Source organism: Thamnophis elegans, chromosome 1 (assembly GCF_009769535.1).
Source record: "Thamnophis elegans isolate rThaEle1 chromosome 1, rThaEle1.pri, whole genome shotgun sequence".
In the NCBI taxonomy this organism is placed as follows: domain Eukaryota; kingdom Metazoa; phylum Chordata; class Lepidosauria; order Squamata; family Colubridae; genus Thamnophis; species Thamnophis elegans.
This window is the reverse complement of record NC_045541.1, coordinates 14,833,793-14,839,792: the sequence shown is the minus strand read 5'-3', so window position 1 is coordinate 14,839,792 and position 6,000 is coordinate 14,833,793. Positions and strand designations below refer to the sequence as shown.

At 46.5% G+C, this 6,000-nt stretch overlaps 1 protein-coding gene across 1 annotated transcript in view; it reads left to right on the top strand.

Moving 5' to 3' along the window:
- Positions 1 to 463: 463 nt before the first annotated feature.
- The window catches only part of MFSD6 (major facilitator superfamily domain containing 6), a 37,734-nt gene continuing 32,197 nt past the window's right edge, over positions 464 to 6,000 (top strand). Inside the window, exon 1 of the mRNA XM_032238862.1 lies at positions 464 to 590. The gene's annotated coding sequence lies outside the window, so the exon portion shown is untranslated. The remainder of the gene's footprint in view (positions 591 to 6,000) is intronic.

Sequence of the window (6,000 nt, the reverse complement as noted above, 5' to 3'; positions counted from 1 at the left end):
TTAGAACGGTCACTAAATGAACTGTTGTAAGTCGAAGACTACCTTTATTTCTTGCTAGGCCAAGGTGCTTAGCGGCCTTATGGGGCTCTGTTAATATTTCCTAACAAAAACGCCGCATACGCTTTCGGGCGCCAAAGCTGTTGACCATCAAGCAATCGAGGTCGGAGCGGCAGAGCCACTCTCGGGCGACTTTCGGCGAAGGGAAAGAAAAGGGAAGCCGAAGGAGCAGCAGCCGCACCGGGAAGGCGGAGAAAGGGCGCGGCGCTGGCGAGGAGGGCGGTGCCGCTGGTTGCACCTGGCGGCTGCCGGGTCCTGCCTTCCCTGGAAGCGCCTTGGAGCCGGAGTAACCCCGGGAGGCTGGCTGAGCGTCGCCCTGCACTTTGCGATCCGAGAAGGCGGGCCTCGCACAAGAAAGGCCGGGGGGGGGGGGGCGGGGGAAGCGGCGCCGGGGCAGCAGCCGGGCGATGGTGCACGAAGCTGGGCAGCCGCCAAGCCGCCCTCGGAGCGGGGCCGGGAGGCCCGCCACCTGCCGTAGCTGCGCTTGCCGCCGCGGAGAAGTAGCCTCGGGCAGCGCCCCGCGTTTGATCAAGGTGAGTCTCTCTCTCTCCCGACCGGGGGGGGGGGGGAAACGATCGCGAGGGGAAGAGGCGGCAAACAAAAGGCTCCGGGCAGGCCGGGTTAGGTGAATCGCTGGCGGCGAAGCGTTATTTCCTAGGCGCGCTCCGTGGGATGGTGATGATGATGGTGCCTCTCGTCTATGCGAGATATGCAATAGGTGGGAATGTCGGAGCCATGGCGTCAGCAACCCGAGGCATTCGCCCTGGACATCCGGTGTGGAAGGAGACCTTGAAAGAGTAGCTCCGACTCCGGGGCTTGCAATGAAAACGGAGGAAAGACCGGCGAACTCTTAAAGAGGAGTCCCGGCCCCGGGCTTTGGATTTTAAGACTCTCCCCTCCCGATCGCTTTGAGAGTCAACATCTCGAGCGCGGGTCAGGTGCCGCCTCGTGGGAACGGGTTGCAAATCGGGTTTAAAAGCGTCGTTGCGAGCGGGACAGAGTTGCGGGCGGGAAGGGGGGGGGGGGAGAGGAGACTCAAGATGATGTCGTTCTTTTATTTCCACATTTATCTGGAATAAACCCCCTTGAGTTGGGAGTTAACTCCAGAATAGGATTAGATGGTGGTCCTGGAGTACTTTTTTTTTCTCACGAAGAGTAGGAACGCTGACTTCCTCCACAGTGCTTAGGAAAATGTCTCGGGCTTCCCGACCCCCCCTAGGATTGCTCCGTCGGTTCTGTAATAATTCGCGCTTTTCCTCCCAGGACCGCTTCAAATGTATCCTTGAAAACAGGAAATCGCTGAGCACCGGCTAGGCGTTCGACTAAGATCCTCCTCTTCTGTCAGCCGAAGTCCGCCCCTCGGCTGTTTTTTTTTTTTTTTCCCCCGCGACTTGCCGAAGAGCCGGTATCGCCCGGGCGGTGACTTCCGCAGAGCCTCCGGGACCAGGGGGAAAGGGAAATATGGCCAAGCTCCGAGCTGGTTTGGAAGCCGAGGAAGTGAGCAAACCAGCCGCGAACGAGTTCCGCGGCGTCCTCTAAAGAAGCGCCGCATCCTTTGAACGATGCTGGCGCGCCCGCTGTTGTTTTTGCTGTAGGCTTGGGGGGGGGATTTATTTTTTAATTCTGTCCGCGTATCTATCATCTAGCTCAGTGTTTCTCAACCTTGGCAACTTGAAGATGTCTGGACTTCAACTCCCAGAATTCCCCAGCCAGCATTCGCTGGCTGGGGAATTCTGGGAGTTGAAGTCCAGACATCTTCAAGTTGCCAAGGTTGAGAAACACTGAGCTAGCTATCTATAGATATACCGTATATACTCGAGTATAGGCCGACCCGAATATAAGCCGAGGCACCTAATTTTACCACAAAAAACTGGAAAAGTTATTGACTCGAGTATAAGCCTAGGGTGGGAAATGCAGCAGCTACCGGTAAATTTCAAAAATAAAAATAGATACCAATAATGTTTTTGAATATTTATTTCAAAGAAAAACAGTAAACTAGCGGTGTATTCAATGAAATACTTCACTCACCTCATGATGCTGATGTCCCGCTATGATGATGATGTCCCGTGCAGCCGCGGGAGCGATGTCCCGCCTCCTATGACACACGGCACAGTGATTCCTATCATTGGATCACTGTACCAGAGGAGGTGGGACATCGCTATGTGGCTGCTTGCCATAACAAGGAGGAGGTGGGACATCGTTGCAGAGCGGCAGGAGGGGGAGGAAGGGGAATCGTAAGACAGCCCTGCATTACATTAGAACGTGAGGGGGGATAGTGCGGTGCGCGCTGCGCGGCAAACTGACACAGAGGGAGGGGAAACTCACAGGGGCACTGGGCCATTCACGAGTGTCACCCAGCGGCATGGCCCCGCCCCTTTTTCTCCTCCATTTCGGGCAAATTTTTCACTGACTCGAGTATAAGCCGAGGCGGCTTTTTTCAGCCCAAAAAGTGGGCTGAAAAACTAGGCTTATACTCGAGTATATACAGTATATGTGTGTATATACGTGTGTGTATGTGTGTGCGCACAGGTAGTCCCCGATTTAGGAGCACAGTTGAGCCCAAAATTTCTGTTGCCGAGACAGTTGTTAAATCAGTTTCGCCACTTCTTACCACCCATCTTGCCACAGTTGTTAAGGGGGTTACTGCAGTTAAGTTTAGTAACATGGTTGTAAAGTGAATCTGGCTTCCCCATTGACTTTGCTTGTCAGAAGGTCGTAAAAGTCATCACATACCTCCTCCCCCCCCTCCCAAAGACATTGCAACCATCATCAATTCATGCCAGTTGCCAAGCATCTGAATTTTGATTACCTGACCCATGGGGATGACGCAGTGGTCGTAGGCGTGAAAAATGGTAATAACTCACTTTTTTTCAGTGCCATTATCACTTTGAATGGTTGCAAGTCAACGACTACCTGTGTATGGATTAGTTAGACGTATTTATATTTTTATAAATAACACAAGGTGGCGAAGATATCTAATACTCCTTCCACCCCCTATTTTCCCCACAACAACTATCTTGTGAGGTGAGTTGGGCCGAGACCAAGTGGCTGGCACAAAGCCACACAGCTGGCTGTCATGGCTAAGGCAGGACTAAAATTCACTTTCATCTGTTTCTAGGTCAACACCTTAACCACTAGATTAATTCATGAACTTATGGCTGGGCATTCAAAACAAAATCCCTACTCTTGTTTTGCAGGTTATTGCCAAATAAAATATGTTGCTGGTCACTAGGTTCAAGTCAGGACATGGGTTTTATTATAATCACTCAAATGAGTTTAACTCTTAACAATTAGGAACCTATTGCCCCAAATTAGGAAGGTGAATGATTTCCCTATTAGAAATTATGGGCCTTTCCTCCCCTGCACCTTCTTTCAGGAAACCCCACCCACCCAGCTTTCCCCAGTTGCCTTCATTTCATCCCAATTCTGTATCTGAACACTTTAAGTAGTCTTTAGTTCCCCTGTCAGTGCTTTCCACTATAAAACAGATCACAAGTCACAACAGTAGTCCTGCATACACACACTGTTGCACCTTGGATCTTGCTTGGTTGACGTTACAGCCAGGTGATCAATCCTTAAGGAGTGGGATCCAGTTGGATTCTGTTGTTCACTTTAACCAAATTGGATAACATCCATGCTACTTTGGACGGAAAATCATTTTTTGCTTATAACAGTCTCTCTCATTCTCTCTCCCCTCCAAATGTTTCTTGGTTGTTTGAGTTGCTCCTTAGTTTACCATTGTCCTAGGATGACACTAAACTTGTGATCAGAAGGAGCTTTTTGTGGTTTGTTACAAATTCATTTAAGGGCACTATCACACATGACGTTAGCACTACAGAATAGCACTAATCTTTTCTCTAAATCCAATGTTTTGAAGTGCTTTCTACCTACAATTGACAAATTACACTGATATGAAATTTGCTGGCCCATTGTTGATGTTTCAACTGCTTATTTCTGTCTCCTAGTGCCACACAACCATTATTTAGATAGCAGAAGGCCTCTATTACTATTATAATGATGGATGAATGACTGGAGGTCATAAAGGCCTTTTCCCATCTGCAGTCAATTAAAGCACAATCATGGCCTATCTACAACTGTTTCCACATCCTCATGTTGCTTCCTTATGATGTGCCTTTTATGTTGGCCCCAGCCTAAGCAGGAGGCAAGTATAGGCATGCTTTAGCTGTATCCATTATTAAAATAATACTTTCCCTTTACTTAGCACAGGCCAGAGATAGCTTTAAGGTATATCAAATCTGTTAAGCATTTTTACCCATGATCTTGGAGATAGGTCATGACAGGGAAAGGGGGGGGGGGAGGATAGAGCTAGAGTAGGAATTTGTAATGAGGAAAGCAAATAGCACACCCGTAATAGTGTTCTTCCAACAAGCTTGGATAGAATGCACAATTATGGTAAGGATCAATTTGATGGGTCGTAATTGCTTATATTTGTTGTAATGTTAGAACAATCTCTTTTGGGAAGATGACACCACTGTCCAAATACTCAGTAGCATTTTCATTTTTACTGAATAAATAAAATAGTTGGGTTAAAAGAGAAACTTTTATTGCAGATATTCTGTTTGAGTAGAAATGAGGAACAAAGCTTTAAAGCTAAACACCCCTCTAAACAATAATTTGATGTTAGCATCTCAGCCTTATTCATGCTGTGATGGTGAGGTACAACCTCAAATATTTGAGGATTGCGGGGGGGCGGTGCGGAGACTGGATGCCGTGACGAGATGACGTGCGATCTCAAAGCTCTGAGATCGCACTCGATACTTTTATTGCTGGGGGGTTCTAACGGACCTAAATCATCCCGAAGAGATGGTGAACAGGAAGATTACATCTTGCTGATCTCGGGGGTATCGCAAAACCTCCGAGAGAAACGCAGGTTTAAAGTCTTCGTCTGGCAGTAAAAATTCCAGTCTTTTATGGCTGGCAAAGTCAGGGCAATTTGAAGAAGAAGTGTTTTCAGTTGGTAAGAACCTTTTATTGTTTAAAGAAAAATGGACTGCCTAAAATTTTTTAAAACTAATTTAAATTAAAGAATAGAAGAACCTAGCGGAAATTTTGATCTTTTTAATGGTTTTGGACAGTGGTTATCTTACTCTTTAAATGTTATTCACATGGATTGATTCTAAGTGAACCCTTTCAAACGGATATATCACTCCAATATTTCTTCTGATTCTCTGTAAGCTGGCTGTAAACTAATTGACTACAATTTGACTGTTTACATCTTGACATTTTTATTGCCCGGCTGTTCTGGCTTAAGATCTGATAAGATTGTACAGCTGTTGCCTTTGTAGCCTGCTTTTACTTGCGAATGCTTCAGAGCTTCTAAGAAAAAATACAACTGCGTATAAACATGGCGTCTTTTCAAGCATCTCTCCAAGCGATACTTTCAGCTTTGAAGAAGCTGTCTGATACCGAGGACAGAATTTAAAAAAAAAAAAGGATTAACTGGTGTTTTTGGCAACAAATTATGAGGAAAAAACTGAGGACCAAATACAAAATAAGATGGAAAACGGAGATAAAGAATTTGAGCTTGTTGATATTTGTGACAATTGGTTTATTTCTGAGGGAAGAAAGAATGGAATATTTGAAGAGGAGTTAAATGGAGAGAAAATTTACTTCAAAGAACAGGGCATAGAAGGAGAAGAAAATATCAAAGAATTTTTGGAATATGAAATACTATTTGCAAAACATTTGATACCACTGCTGAGAATTAAAGACAAGCTGAAAAAGGAAACAAAAAGAGGGCGTCAACATTAAGAGCCGAGGTGGCGCAGTGGTTAAATGCAGTACTGCAGGCTATTTCAGCTGACTGCAGTACAGCAGTTCGGCTGTTCAAATCCCACCAGGCTCAAGGTTGACTCAGCCTTCCATCCTTCTGAGGTGGGTGAAATGAGGACCCAGATTGTTGTTGGGGGCAATATGCTGACT